The sequence below is a fragment of the Hemibagrus wyckioides genome, linkage group LG04, assembly GCF_019097595.1.
Source record: "Hemibagrus wyckioides isolate EC202008001 linkage group LG04, SWU_Hwy_1.0, whole genome shotgun sequence".
NCBI lineage: Eukaryota > Metazoa > Chordata > Actinopteri > Siluriformes > Bagridae > Hemibagrus > Hemibagrus wyckioides.
In genome coordinates, this window is record NC_080713.1 from 9127756 (window position 1) to 9144608 (window position 16853).

The 16853-nt window shown below is 39.3% G+C and overlaps 1 protein-coding gene across 5 annotated transcripts in view; it reads right to left on the reverse strand.

Moving 5' to 3' along the window:
• Positions 1-16853, reverse strand: part of relt (RELT TNF receptor) — a 33032-nt gene extending 16179 nt beyond the window's left edge. The window contains exons 1-2 of one of the 5 annotated variants that reach the window (XM_058387844.1): positions 16652-16853; positions 16001-16136 (exon numbers count right to left, since the gene is read on the reverse strand). The gene's annotated coding sequence lies outside the window, so the exon portion shown is untranslated. Of the gene's footprint in view, positions 1-1548; positions 1634-2227; positions 2352-16000; positions 16137-16651 lie in introns of those variants that run through there. The other 4 variants (XM_058387840.1, XM_058387842.1, XM_058387843.1 and 1 more) reach the window with 4 other exon arrangements.

Genomic DNA, 16853 nt, shown 5'->3' on the forward strand with positions numbered 1-16853 from the left:
GTTCCACTTTCTCACATTTGTCCCCTTCAAACACCCAATTCTGGCCTCCAGTCCCTCTCAGATAAACGATCCTATCCAAATAGCATGCATGTGACTATGGCCTTACCCATTTCACACCCAGCTCTGACCTGCCATTTCCCTCGCCTCCCCCTCACAGTCTCCACGGAAAAGCTATTCTCAAAATAACAATGACGTTGTACATTGCTTTATCACCTGAGACCAATGAGACACTACCGAGATGTATAGAGAAAGAGGGAATATGAATGAATGAATGAATGCGCTATCCTTTTGAACTGTTTTTTGCAAATATGACGTCCAGACACACAGGGCATACGTTGTGCAATCAAAAAGGAGAATGTTATATATCTAAAACATACATAAACTATTGAAGAACAGACCATTCACCGTTAACAAATTTAATTTATGTAAATATTATGCCAATCAATTTATCCAAGCTTTAAAAGTATCAAGAGTAATTTCTGATAAAGCTAACAGTAAAGTAAAAAAAGAGAAGTTTTAATTGTTAAATTTACAATTCAGGAGAACCAACCTAAACAGGCAAAAAAAACAAACAAACCTTACAGCAGAAAACAGGAATACACTTCCATCCCATATCTAATTATCACCTCACTAATCTAGTGCCTCATTTACTCCAGCACCATCTGAAAGCCCCAAATTGCCGAAGTGTAGTTTTCGAGCCTCAGTTACCTCAACAACAATCTGGAGCCCCATTTAGCCTAAAAGTCACAGCAAAGTACCACTTAACTCAGTACCAATTCAGAATCTATCTCAGCACCAATGCAGAATCTATCTCAGCACCAATTCAGAATCTATCTCAGCACCAATTCAGAATCTATCTCAGCACCAATTCAGAATCTATCTCAGCACCAATTCAGAATCTAACTCAGCACCAATTCAGAATCTATCTCAGCACCAATTCAGAATCTATCTCAGCACCAATTCAGAATCTATCTCAGCACCAATTCAGAATCTATCTCAGCACCAATGCAGAATCTAACTCAGCACCAATTCAGAATCTATCTCAGCACCAATTCAGAATCTATCTCAGCACCAATGCAGAATCTAACTCAGCACCAATTCAGAATCTATTTCAACACCAACACAGAATCTAACTCAGCACCAATTCAGAACCTAACTCAGCACCACTTCAAAATCTAACTCAGCACAAATTCAGAATCTATCTCAGCACAAATTCAGGATCTATCTCAGCACAAATTCAGAACCTAACTCAGCACCAATTCAAAATCTAACTCAGCATCAGTTTAAAACTCCCAATTCCCAGTTGACTTATCACAAACCAGAACTACACTTCCCTAAGAACCATTAACTAGTTCCACTTAATTCAGAACCAATTTAAAATCCCAGTTCTCCACAAACCTCTCAAAAGTACCATTTTATCCCAGATCTTAGACCCCATCCCCAATGGTAATCTCAATCTAGAGCCTCATTTACCCCAACCTATTGCTCATTTCACACCAACACTAATCTTAAACTCCATCAGCAATGGAAATTTCAAACCCCACATACCCCAGTGCCAATCTAGAGTTCCACTTGAGGGTCCTTTCACAGTGGTAAGATAACTTCAGAGGACTGTGTACAGTGTCAAAGCAGCACACTGTGCATATATAAGATGAGCTGTCATCACTTATACTGCCACTTAAACCACAACTCCGCCTACACCTGGATGAAGCTCCACCCCGCTGTGATTATGTTCGGCAGTGACTGACACCAGCAGTGACCAGCCAACAACATTGTGGTTAAGAGTTGTTGTTTTTTTTTTAAACTTCAACCCAGACACTTAGAAAGATTGTCCAATTTCTAACAAAAAAAAAGTGAATTTTTTTTTTAAATGCTCATGCACAAGAAAGAGCATGCAGTCACAAGTGCTTATAGCACATATTATCTAAGATAAGCTTGAGAAAAAACTTACCTACCCTCTCTAAACTAAACTCATCCAAACTGTAGCAGTACAATTTCTAGATAAAAAAAGAGTGTGAATGTAAGATCTGAATTGTTCAACCTCACCACCAAAGATTTAAAATCTGAAACAGATCCGAAAACCTAAAGATGCTGATGAACTAAATAAGGTGAGATTAATTTTGACCTATTTAGTCAGGAGTACAATTGAAGCACACCTGAATTAAAGGAGTAAATAAACTTCAAAACATCTATCAGCTGGAAACTTGCAATATGAACTTTCACTGACCTCTTAAAAAGATCACATCTTCAATAGCCAAAACATCCAGACAGGAACCTCCCAAACTCTCCACTTTAGACTTGGACCAGAAGCCAGTGTCCTCCTACTATGAAAGCACTCCAGACTCCATGTACCATTCAGACAGAAACCTCCCAATAGCTCTAATTCAGGTTTAAACAACAACCCTCTGACGAAAGCACACCAGGCTTAGTGTATTATTCACAAGAGACCTCCCAATCACTACAATTCAGGAACAAACCTTATGTGTTCCTCTGCAAAGAAAAGCATGCCAGACTCAGTGTTGAATCTGAACCAGCTCAACAAGCATAACGCATAAGACATACCAGCTGGACCCATCAGTCTTGTCATGCTGAACAAATAAATGAACAAAAAGACACAACAAATGTTTGCTTTTGGCAAAGAACGGCATATCTTCTCTCTACAACAAATCACAGGGTCCTTCATAATACTTTATGCATACTGTAATTTCAGGGTTTTTGCCTTCTTTTTCTCTGCTTTAACCACCACTCCAGAGCATGGAGTACACGGCTCGACATGTAGAAGCGAAATGAGAATCAGTAATCATTCAGACATGCCCGTTGCCTGATGAACGGGTATAAATTAAGCCCTTTAATTAAAAAGCCAAAGTTTCAATGAACTTTAATTACAGTTCTTGCGGTTCTGGCTCTGTTTCCAATCTGTTTCCATTCGTTGGTTTTTGGAGCGCTCGAAACCGCATGAAATAAATAAAACAATAATAAACACAAAAAATCACCCAGAATTATCCATGTTGGCAGATGTCAAGTTACACATTGGATGGGGCAGCAGACCTAGCATGACCTTTGAATACTTTTGGCATGGAACAAAATTTACAATGGATCCTGAAAGCTGAAAACACCAACTACGCAGACAATTACACGGTAATATTGTATTCCAAAGAAATTAAATAACCAAAAAAATGGTAATCTTTTAATTAGCTTTATTAATTTCATCTATACTAAGAACAAATAGCCCTGTCCTAACTGTGGCATCCTTTATAATCTTAATAAGAGTCGAGTGCATGCCAGACTTTTTCCACTGTAATTATGCTGAAATTCAACACCTCCGTCTGCATCAGCTTTAAAATGTCTCCACCAAAATAACACTGTGCCTTAATTGTCAGGCACGTTATATGCACCGTGCTCATATTCTGCCCTCTCCATTTCTTTCTGACCTTTCGTGACAGATGATGCTGTGCATTTGAGATTTTAATAATAATAATAAAAACTTAATTACTTTGTTTTTTCCTCATTTCATGCTCTCAGAACAGCCAACCATGTGCTGCTTGGTTAGTAGTGCTCTTAATGGCATGCTTTTGCAATTTCTATGAAATTAGCACTTTTTTCAAAGCTCAAGTTAAAGTTTTGAAAAACAAAACTAAAAAATGCATTTACAGACTCATAAAGCTGCACTGTTACAAGCTCCACATGAGTGGAAAACAGTTAACAACCCAAGAATTCATACAGAAAAAAGAGAGGGAAACTTTGGGGTTCTGTTTATGGGACGTCATCTGGCATAAGTCAGCAATTACACGAGTTAGTCAAACACCCCCAGCTGTAGCGGGTCTGGAAACAAGGCCAATGTAGCAAAAATAAAAAATAAAAAAAATAGGGTGTGATGTCGATTATTTGTAAGTGGCTTCTTTCTGTTTGTGAGCTAAAGATTGGAAGACAGACACAAAAACAGCCTCACAAGACAAGATCATCACTCTGCTGTGGTTATGTCAATGGAAAACTAACCATTATCTTGGTTGCTATAGCCAAGGAACTAAATTTAGCATCATTTTACAGCTTGACCTCAAAGTACAATGTAGTTTATTTACCTTGTGAATGCTATAGAGATGAATTGTGTAGAACACATTTTTCTCATGCCTCTTCCTCAAATAAACAAACCTGCCTCCTGCTGTAGTTATTCTACAATGATGTTCACTCAATACAGTCAAATAAAACGTTTACCTGCTTATGCTTACACTTTGCAAATGTTTAGTGCATGCGTCACATCCAACAGCGAGCGGAGACACAGGATGGGAACTGACACAGGAAGGAACTGTGTCAATGTGATACACATTCACATGGTCATGCAGTCATCATGTTCACAAAGAATCAAGCAAGATGCCATAAAACTGTCATCACTATACTGAGTCATAGTAGCACCCGGACCTCTACCCTTGGTTAACAAACATGAAAAGAAGCTTATACTTTCATACTGATTTGTGAAAAAGGAACAATTTCTTGGCCTGTAGCTTTCCCGTGATATTCCAAAAAGGTTCAATCAGAATCTTCTGTAGTTTGTGGGAAAAAAAGTGATTCCCATTTGGGAAAATCCATGCTGAGCAGGTAAAGCACAACCATGTAATCACTGGAATGTTAAACATACGCACATGTGAAGCCAGAGCTAGCAAAGACGACTTACTGGCATTTTTCAAGAAACCAGCCCATGCTGAAGGCACGGTACATTTAGTGGTGAATGCCTGAGTAAATTTTAGCCACTTTTTTAGGATAGTAATTAGTGCTCCCTGTATTTTAGAATGGAATTGCCTCAGTTTGTAAGTTTGGGATTTCAAATGCTTATGATGATGGCAAGTGATTTAAGTTCCCCCTGACTGACTTCTGTAATTACTTCAACTTTGCTGCAGCTGTGACTGTGTTACTGCACACTCCGGCCTGTATTAATGGATGGATGTCCATCACATTGCATGTCACTCATGGACCACAAGCCACTACCATAGCATTGTGGAACCTCGAGCCTAAATGTAGACATAGCCATCTATTATTTTTTCTAATAATACACTAAATTAATGTTTTCCGGTCCTGGGGCCTTATTTGAAACCGCTAGTGCGTAGTAGAAAACCACACGGCCAGTGCACAAAACGAAACACCCCAAAATCACTATTATTGGCACATGAATTATGAAAACACTGTAAGTAAGTTGGAGTATGTGCTGATTTTGTTGAAAAGGATACTCAGTGGTCAGCAAGATGAGTGACAGCAACTGTTGGTGAATAGATGTGTTTGCGTCCAGCAGCGTGACAAAGTTGAGAAAAGTTGAACTTTATGCAAATATGGAGCGACTCTGCGCAGCAACTATCAACTGGAGTGAAGACGGTAGAGCACGCATGATCCGTAGCAAAGAGCACCTTATATGATATGATGCATACATACACTCCTGAATTGTATACACAAATGCCAGATATCCCCACAGAATGTTTAATTTTAGAGACAAGAAAACTGATTTGTCGTCAAGTGGAATGCTAGCAGCATCACTCACTAATATACACTATATTGCCAAAAGTATTCGCTCACCTGCCTTGACTCGCATATGAACTTAAGTGACATCCCATTCCTAATCCATAGGGTTCAATATGACGTCGGTCCACCCTTTGCAGCTATAACAGCTTCAACTCTTCTGGGAAGGCTGTCCACAAGGTTTAGGAGTGTGTTTATGGGAATTTTTGACCATTCTTCCAGAAGCGCATTTGTGAGGTCACACACTGATGTTGGACGAGAAGGCCTGGCTCTCAGTCTACGCTCTAATTCATCCCAAAGGTGTTCTATCGGGTTGAGGTCAGGACTCTGTGCAGGCCAGTCAAGTTCATCCACACCAGACTCTGTCATCCATGTCTTTATGGACCTTGCTTTGTGCACTGGTGCACAGTCATGTTGGAAGAGGAAGGGGCCAGCTCCAAACTGTTCCCACAAAGTTGGGAGCATGGAATTGTCCAAAATGTCTTGGTATGCTGAAGCATTCAGAGTTCCTTTCACTGGAACTAAGGGGCCAAGCCCAGCTCCTGAAAAACAACCCCACACCATAATCCCCCCTCCACCAAACTTTACACTTGGCACAATGCAGTCAGACAAGTACCGTTCTCCTGGCAACCGCCAAACCCAGACTCGTCCATCAGATTGCCAGATGGAGAAGCGCGATTCGTCACTCCAGAGAACGCATCTCCACTGCTCTAGAGTCCAGTGGCGGCGTGCTTTACACCACTGCATCCGACGCTTTGCATTAAACTTGGTGATGTATGGCTTGGATGCAGCTGCTCGGCCATGGAAACCCATTCCATGAAGCTCTCTGCGCACTGTTCTTGAGCTAATCTGAAGGCCACATGAAGTTTGGAGGTCTGTAGCGATTGACTCTGCAGAAAGTTGGCGACCTCTTTGCACTATGCGCCTCAGCATCTGCTGACCCCGCTCCGTCAGTTTACGTGGCCTACCACTTCGTGGCTGAGTTGCTGTCATTCCCAAACACTTCTACGTTCTTATAATACAGCTGACAGTTGACTGTGGAATATTTAGGAGCGAGGAAATTTCACGACTGGATTTGTTGCACAGGTGGCATCCTATCACAGTTCCACGCTGGAATTCACTGAGATCCTGAGAGCGACCCATTCTTTCACAAATGTTTGTAAAAACAGTCTGCATGCCTAGGTGCTTGATTTTATACACCTGTGGCCATGGAAGTGATTGGAACACCTGATTCTGATTATTTGGATGGGTGAGCGAATACTTTTGGCAATATAGTGTATGTTACTAGGGCAACCAGTAGTAGGTACAGTGACTTACTGATGAGTAATTGCTCAGAGGCCCAGCAGTGGCAGCTTGGTGGACCTGGCATTCAAACTTACAACCTTCCAAGCAGTAGTCCAACACCTTAACCACTAAGATACCACATCCCCGCATTAGGAAATGGAGTGGCTTCCCATCCATGGTGTATTACTACCTCATGCCTTTTCAATATTTTGAGATGTACTTCACTATTGTCCTGTGATGGAAATGTGTCCAGCTTCCCTCTGTTGTTGTTTGTTATGTTGTCATGACTGTAGCAGGTTTAGTATATTTTATATTCCAGAAAAACTGAATTGTGTCTGTGCTGACACAGGCCTGAATGAACAGAATGAAAGGAAATCCTCAATGACTGGGATTTGTGCGTTCATCATAGATAAACTGTCCATAGTGACTCTGATTTCTTGCATAAAAGTATTGTGGCTTCGGGCTGGGATATGCTTGTATTTTAAACTCCAAGCCTAAAAACCAGTAACAGTGAGTTGAGTCTTGCACCAAAGGAAATCCCACTTCAAAAGCCCTGGATTTTTGCATTCTCTAGCATAGGTCAGCTCAGAGCATGGCGTAATTATAGTTATGAGTAAAGCATTGAGCCAGTGTATGGGCTTATTCAAGTTTTATCCTGAGTCAATTTAACACCGGATGGCTGGTAAGTGACCTTGTCAAAAAGACTGAGCTTCAAGCTGAATCATATTCTTAGAATCCCTCAAAACGTACAGCTAATCTCAAATACGCACACACTATAGCAGAAACATGAAAATGCTGCATGATGCTACATAAATGCCCTTAACGCTTAGCTGACTAGATCATTTTCTACCTAAAGGCATGAGACTCACTGCTATTATTACAAGGCTTGGAGTCAGACAAGCAATTAAATTGAAGGGACAAAAAGATTAAAAGTTTGAAATAAGAGTTAATTCTCTGAATGGAACAATGTCAACTATAAGAAAATGTACAAAAGATAATATCCTAAGGATACAATTGATATAACTTACTATAATTTGAAATCATGTCTATTCGTGTAACTGTATAGGGTGACATCAAATATAGCAATTATGTTGCTTCTGAAAAAAAATGTGAAGCAATGATAACGTGCATAGGCGTCAATGTACTGAATAAAATACAGGGAAAGCAGGCTAACAGATTAAATAGTGGCTGGAGGGTTGTTCTTCACTATTTGTGCTGGAGGCAGAACTGCCATGGTTTAGCGGGTGTGCTTGTATGGGAGACTGTGCCCCAGGTGGCTCTGCATGGCTGACGCCACAGCGTAGCTATTGACTGACAGTTAAATTACTCCATTTTGACAAAACTGCCTTTTAAATATAGACAATGAACGCATGAAATAAATCAACATACAGTTTACTTTTCAATTATATCTAATGCATCACAACTGGGATGTGTTACTGGGATAGGCTCTGGATTAACTGTGACCCAGACCAGGATAAATAGGTTAGTAAAGAAAATGATCCCTCTCATGAAATATTGCATTATTTCGTACTGATGCTGGAAAGGTATCATCTGATGTTGGAAAGGTATCATCAGTAGCTTGCACAGTAGCCTATTGTGCAAAAAGAAATCACCACTGTATTGTACATTTGATGTCAAGGACATTTACAATTTACGCAGGTTTATGAAACATGTGGCTGGACCAAGATTAGAAAGGAAAAGCAACAAAAACTTGTGATGTTTTTCCTAAATTGTTCCTGTTTGCAAGTTTCAGATTAGAGGACAGACATGAAAACAGGATTATGAGACATAATCATCACTCTACTGTGGTTTCTGCTGGTGGGAGAAAATAAAGGAAAACCGACCATTATCTTTGCTGCTCTAGCCAAGGACTCCAAATGAGTATCATGATGTAACACCATAACCACAAGGAGTACAGCTGCTTATTTATAGCAGTAATTTACTGTAGAAAACAAACACCTTCCGAGTGTTTACTCAAGCGTAAATATCAACTTGGATAAAGGACAGCAGACCACACATCCATTACCTCACTGGTTCCTAAGCCGGTATCTAAAAATGCAAACTGGGAATCACTGCATTACACACCACATAGCTTCCCTTGCCTCACATTATCAAAGTGATGTTTACAGTGTTGTCCAAAATGATGTAACATGTACCTGTTTTTGTTTTTGTAAATGTTTACTACAAGCCTACTATAAAGTATGCATCACGTCAGAATCCGAGTCGATACAAGAGATGTAAACTGACACAGGAGGGATTGGGGTCATGGTTAAACTCCACACGGTCATCAACCATGCTGATGCTGATCACAAGAAGGATCAAGTGTAGAAAAGTGTCAATCATTGTGCAGTGCATCATTCACTTGGAGAAACATTGTATTAGTTGATTATTATTTATAATGTTTTGTTAGACGAAGATTGTGCTTAGTAGATTATTGTTTGTCTTAAAACTTGTCTCCTAGATTTTCACTAAGCAGAGCAGCAAAATTTAGGATTTGTATCGCTTCCATTTAGCCTTTCATTGATTTGAAGCCATTACGTGAATTTATTTTTCATTTCTTCTTATCGTTTTTTTTATATGGTACTTTGCTACAGTTCACCAGTAACTTTTAAAGATATCAGGAAAAAAGAATTGAGCAGGTTGACTCAAATCATTTAACCCTCATATTCACCTATAGGCACAACCATTGCTAGTTACTGTTTGAATGTCTAAATGCTACTGCGTATGCTAATTAGCTTTAACCTGCTAATGTTACGGTAAACAGAAAGCTAGTTATTGCTTGCTTACTTGCGGAATACATAATACTTTCTCGTAATGACTTTATAAAGAAGTGCTTATAAACATTATTAACCTGTGATGTGATGTGATGTGATGTGAGTCCTGTGATGTCACACATGTAAGATCATATCTTAATGCTTAATTATTAATCAACTGCAATTGCTGAAGTACTAGCGTTACAGTTCAGTAGCACTTCAGAGATGTTTTTTTGTATTTTTATTTATTCACTGTTTGAGTTTATAAGCTGAAAATGAGTTAGTAATCATTTGTAAACAAGGATTTTTGACTAATCATATGCTTTGCAATTGATTCTCTACACCAATCATTGACATTTCTGTCATTTGGCACCCTTATCCAGAACAACTTACATTTTTATCTCATTTTATACAAATGACCAATTGAGGGTTAAGGGCCTTACTCATGGGCCCAGCAGTGGTAGCTTGGGGGACCTGGGATTCAAACACACAACCTTCCCAATGACTAGTCCAACACCTCAACCACTAAACTACCACATCCCCTACAATTAGAAACTGACCATTCAGCAACAGGTTTCTGTGAGTCACCAAACTTTTAATACTGGTCAAAATACCACCTTAAGATTAGTAATGGGCCATCAAATTAAGATTTTATACAAGAGCGCACCGCAAGTTTGTGTCGAACCCGGTGCTAAATGACTCGTAAATGACCTGATTCTGGGTCGGGGTGTCGTGAGTGGCAGAGCAGCTCCATCGCTGCGATCCATTGAAAGTCATCCCTCGATCCAATCTTTTGTCGGGGCAGGGCCGCGCAGCCCTCCTTTCCTCCCCGGCGGGGGGAGCTCCGGTTCTCCCAGGGGGAGTGTTTATACCAGGGACCCCTATTGACACGGCACTCAGTTACAGTTTATACTGTCATCTGAAACAACTGAAAGTAAGACATAGCCTTATCTGTGCTGGGAAAAAAGCAAAGAAAATACACCAAGCATTTAAGAGTAGACCTTGGAGGGTTAAGAAGCGTGAAAATATATTTCTCCTCTTCATTTTATATAATGAAAAACATACAAATATACGTGAAAAACAATGAAAAGTTCTTGGCTTGCAAATTTACTGGGATCAAGTCAGTACAAACATAAGCATCTCATTAATTTTTTATGACAAAAAATATTGAGGCCCTTCTTTTCCCTGTTCACAACGATTTCAGAATGAAATGTGAGCTAAAGATGCCAAATTCTGACTATAGAGAGAGTGCTGAAAAGTAGGAGAGCTCCAACTGGGAGAAGAAGCCATTTCTAAAGATATCAATCTTTGTTGGAATTGGAATGGAATTGTTTAGAGTTCCTAGTGGGGGAAGGCCATTGAGCAGGTAAAGTACAATCATGTAATCAATGAGATGATCAATCAGTCCATGCAGAAAGAGTACTGCATTTACTGAAGAAAGCGGGGGTATATTTTGGTCACTTTTTTTTGTCAGGATAGTAATTAGAGCTCCCTGTATTTTAGAACATAACCGTCTCAATTTGTAAGTTTAGGATTCAAACGCTTCTAATGAGGCCAAGGGTTTAACTACTGGGCGGTGACAGGCTTCACCCCTACACATGCACACGGTTCCACTTCCACAATTCCACATCTGTAAATTCCCTTTGCTACAGTGATGATGTATTAACTTGTGCATATCCTTTGTGTTGAATGTCACACAAACCACAAACCACTACCATGACATTGTGGAACCTCAAGCCTAAATGTGGCCCCATAATCGTCCCTCTAGAACAAGACTGGTAGTTCAACAGCTCCAGATTTCCAGCACTGATTTTGTAGCATATCATCTGTGGTTGAAAAATAAAAATAATAAACAACCAAAACAGTCTGTTTACAGATGAATGGACATGCGACTATGCATTTATTCTCTTCAATTCACTTCAATTATTCACTTCAATTATTCAATTCAATTATTCAATTCACTTCAATTATCTCTTATTCACTTCAATTTACAAACAGACGTCTCATCTGCTATGAGTCTGTTGCAGTCAAAATTAGTGCTTTGATTTAATGAACTTTCCTTACTGCCATGAACTACTCAATGGTTCAATCATTCAGTCATATTAGTTGCTTATCCAGATCTTAGAATGGAGAAAATTTTTTTCATCTTAAAATCCCAGTCCTAATCCTGCAGCACTGTACATTTTAGTCATGCCTGCTTTAACATGCCTGACTTAACTTATCTGCTCACAAATAAGCCCATAATGAGGTTAAATTGTACACGTTAGAGCAAAGAAACACTATAAGGAAGGATTAGAGAAACAAGAAGTTTCATATTGCACATTTTTTTTGCAAATCTAAGCGCTGACTGAGTGCTACATTTATCTTGATTGCTACACAACCACTGGTTTATCCTACCTAAGTGTTATGATAGTGTATGATGTATCAAGATTAAACAAAAGATAACTTTCCGTAGCTTGCAATAACGATCCAATAATAATAAACAAAATTTGAATGCTGCAAATGAATGCTGAGGGTTTAAAAGTATGAGCAGAGCAGCATCGCAATGGCAAACATTTTCTGCAAGCTGTGATGATGACTATCAGCAGATGCAGAGTATAAGAAATGATGTCCTGGGTCCTGCACTAGGGTTAATACTGACATTAGTGTAATACTGGAAATACTAAAGGGGAAAACAGACAGAAAAACTAAAGCAGGTAGACACACCATAATGTTGAACTGTTTAAAACACAGGATATGACAAAACAAAAACAGGAAATTTTATACATTTTATGCTTTTCATCTTAAATAAAAACACAACTAGCTAATTGGAAGATGAGGGATTGTGTTTATTAAGCAGATTGTATGTGAATGCTGCATGTAAAATAAGGAATTCCAGGACACTGCTGTCCTTATAATGCTTTCTGAATGGGGTGTGCAAATTTTTGCATGAGGTCAGGGTTCATTCATTCATTCATTCCGTCAATTCCAAGAAACTGCTGGTCAAAGTCAGAGTGGGAATAGTGGGCGTAAGGCAGAATTAAACCCATGTCAGATCACCAGAGAACCTGGAAGAATCCCACATGGACACAAAACTAAGCTTGAGCTCAGGATTGAACTCTAGACCCAGGTGCCACGAGGTAACAATGCTACCCACTGAGACACCCTGCCTCCAGAGCATGATTCGTAGCACAATAATACTTTTATGCAAGTCAAATTTGTTTTTAATTTTTGTAATTTTTTGTTTTAAAATTCACATTCCAACATGCCATATATATGTGTGTGTGTGATTGATAGAAAGCCTCAAATGATGCAGTGAAGTCTGCCACTCCTTGAGCAAGTGTCCATCAGGCTAAAACGGTCCATGGGGATCAATAGCAAACACTCTAATTAAGCAGTTTCTAGTCCAGACCCAATGTACTTGCCCAGTGGCAGTGGGTAAAGCCTCCTGCCAAGGAATACTCCCACTTCAAAGACTCTGAGTTTATACATTCTGCTATGCAAGTCCAGACATGAGCAGGGTGTAATTATGGTATAAGATGAAGCATTGAGCCAACGTATGCGCAAATATGTTTCACCAGATGACCCTGAGATGATGCCTCTGAGCTCAAGTTCTCACACACACATAGGGCTACATTGCAACATGAACATGCCAAAATCTGCTAGTACTCTAGTCTTACTTACATAGCTTGGAAACAGACTACTGAAAGGAGCAAAGCATGAAAGGCTTGCAATGAGTGTGCTGCAAATAGTTCAAAAGTCCACCCGGAACATGGTAGGCCAAAAGAAAATGCACCAATACCACACAAAAGCTAATATCCTGGGCTCACACAGCTGTGACAGTTCTTTGGTCAAGTATGCAGCAGACTGAGTTGGCGTAACTTCCTCTCATTTAAAATCTTTCCTGTTTGTCATTTTATTAGTCTGTCTGGATGTATTTTAAACAGTGGCACATCAAATATAGTGGAAAAATTGTCTAGCAACTAATATAGGCTTTTAATAGTGAAGTCTTAAGCATTTATTTTAACGTTTAGAAAGGTAAAAGAAAGGTAAAAGATTTTCAGCAAAAGGTTTTCCTTCCATTGTGTTAGAAGATGTTTATTTAGACCTAGACTTAAACTCATCACACAACAGAAGACTGATCAGTCATAATGTCTTCTTTGTTATTTGAATGTCGCATTCATCACAAATTTCATCTTACAGCTGTGTGGGTGATTTCATGTTCTGGAGGATCACGTGCCATCAGAAGTCAAGCATGTGAGACTGTGTGAAAAGGGTGAGCTACGCTTTGTCTAATTAATTCACCTTTAAAACAGTCAGTCGATACAGTCTCCTCTGAGCATAGTGGAAAAGGCAAGGCAAATTCTTTTGTTTTTGCTATACAGGGACGACACTTGAGTTTGAGATCGAAAGAGTTAGACGATAGATCAGAATTTCAGCTTTAATTTGCTGATATTTACATCGAGATGTGCTAAATTAGAAGAAGCCTTTATTATTGCTATATATACATGACAGCCTAATGGAATATTTTTCTTTGCATATCCCAGATGGGATGTTGGGGACAGAGTGCCCGGGGCAGCTATGATACAGCACACCTAGAGCAGGGATGATTAAGGGCCTTGCTCAGAGACCCAGCAGTGGCAGCTTGGTGATGTTGGGGCTTGAGCCTTGTCCTGATCAGCAACCCAAGCCTTAACCACAGCAAAAGTTTTGGAATGAAATTAAATTACATGAAAGTAACTTTGGTTGCACTTCACCATTGATCAGCAACAGTGATGGCTCAGTGGTTAATGGTGCATAATGCTTTAGGTTACTGATCAGAAGATTGGGGTTCAAGCTGCCATTGCTGAACCCTTGAACTAGGCCCTTAAACCTTTCTGCTCCAGGGGTACTGTATTATGGCTGACCCTGTGCTCTGATCACCAACTTCCTAAGCTAAGGAACCTGGGAGATGCGAAGAAAAGAACTAATTAATTGGTAAATAATTGGATATTTCTAACGCTGTCTTCAGTGGAAACAGAAAAACCCAAGACTCTACAGTTTTGTTTCTTGTACATTTATACTGTAAAATCTGTCAAAAACACAAACTAAAATAGAATTTGATTTTGCAGAATTGTTCTGGAAATGCACCCAAAACCAAATAGGTAAAAAAGCATGGCAAAGCCACATATTAAAAACTAAAAGCCAATTAAAAATGAATAACACAGGAAACACTTTCAATGAATTACTATTTGACATGCCATAAAAAACCCTTTAAACATATTGCATGTAAACACGTTGTAAACAGGGATTCTACTGTTTTTGTGCCTCTAATAATGTTGATGTATTTATAGCAAACTTAATTTCAATTTAAAGTATTCAGTCTGGTTTAAAGATGAAGGTTGCATGAGCATTCTTCTAACAGACAGAACCAACCGGTAAAACCCCAAAAGCAAATAGCTCTTTATAAATAAAACTGGGCAGCTTTTATATTTATTGTAAAACTGCTTCTCATAGTACACATTGTACTATGTATCATAATTGCTTCATGTAACTTGATATTGTTTTGTTATTTTTTTTCACAAGCAAGAGGTGAAAAAAAGGTGGAAAGATATTTAATTTGATAAATTTAATAAAAACACCCTTATCCAGAGCAGCTTACATTCATACGACCAAACAATCTGAGGCTTGCTTGGAGGCCCAGTAATGATGGCTTGGAGGTCCTGGCATTTGAACTCACAAGCTTCAAATCAGTAGGCCAACACCTTAACCAGTGAGCTTCCAGTTCCCTTCAAGTGTGTGTGAAAGTTTGCACTACATCATTATACCATCAGAGAGACCTCATGATATACTGCACTGCTCAACCCTAACTGTTTCAGTGTGGAGCTACCGATAAATATTAGAGCCTCCCATCTACTACTATACCCAGCCCTCACAGCAATGAGCTTTTCATTTACATCTAGCCAAATTAACTTACTTCGAAGAAAACCTTTTTGTGTGCTGTGTTCAGAATGGGAGAGTCTTTATTCAGAGCACAAACACTACAAACTCAGTATAATGTGGGTGTGGTAGCAATAACCGCATACAAACATCATTGTGCGTGCTACATATTGTGATTATCAGCAAATGCCTAGTTCATTTACACAGACACAGGCATATTTGAAGCTCAACTCTTTTATGGGGTCAAACAGTGGGTGTGTGTGAACCTGCCCAATGGGCAGGATCACTGAAACATTGTCAGAACTGTATTTAAATGTGAGATGTGCACTCCCACAGTATTTATACAACTTGCCTTCTAATGAGAAGAACTAAAAGCCTGCTAGTTATTTGTTAAAACAGAACATAATGACACGGGATTAGCGTAACTGACGTCTTTCATAGTATAAGCAAACATGTTTGGGTAATTTTGCATTACAAGAGATACTGTGGGTGTTGCTGAAAGATTAAAGTAAGCAGGTATGTATTTGATATGCTGTCGTTATTTAAATGTATTTTGACGTCACCTGGTGTTTTAACCGGTTTGGTCTCTGCAGGGAGAAGATCAGAGGTATGAATTCCAGGTTGGAACCATGCCACCAGGCTCAGTGTACCGAGGGAGCAGACACCTGGCAACCTTTGCAGATGGATGTAGTCTGTTTGCTGTTTTATAACAAACAGAGCAGGCTTAAGTACCTCCTAATCTTATAAATGGCAGGTTATAGAGAGAAATGAAGCACAGATGTATGTACACAGGCAGTTATGACAAGCAGAGCATCAGATAGCCTAGAGCCCAGCATTATTCCTAACTAAAATGAAGCTCTATAGCATCTTCTTAGCACATTATTCACCACATAACAGCTTATGGGAGAGCTACATGCATTAGATCTGTTATATGAAGCTTGAATATAACAATGATAAAACAAACACACAAAATACAAGCCAGTGTAATACTGCTCAATACTCAATTCCTTGCTTATTATATTAAAATGTTTCAGAAAATAAACCTTTTGCATTGTGACAGATTTCATTATGGACCCTGGTCAATGTTTAGGCTAACAAATGGTCACACATGATCCTCAGTCCCCCTCGTGTCCTTAAAACCCGAAAAGATGCACTATAAAGAAAGCACTGGCGATGGATATGACTATCAAGCTAGAAGAAGAAGTTAAACTTACCTGATTAAGGCTGTATTTTTACTATAGGTTTGTGTTGCGCTATGATCATAGCTCTGTGGTTTATTATCAAGAGCAAAGAAGAGAGAGAGAGAACAGAAATAGACATATATGAAAAAAGAAAAAAAAAAGCCGGTAGGAAGCAGCGCTACTGACTCGTGGTGTCGAAAGGAGCTGTAGTGAAACTCCACGGTGGCGCGCGTCC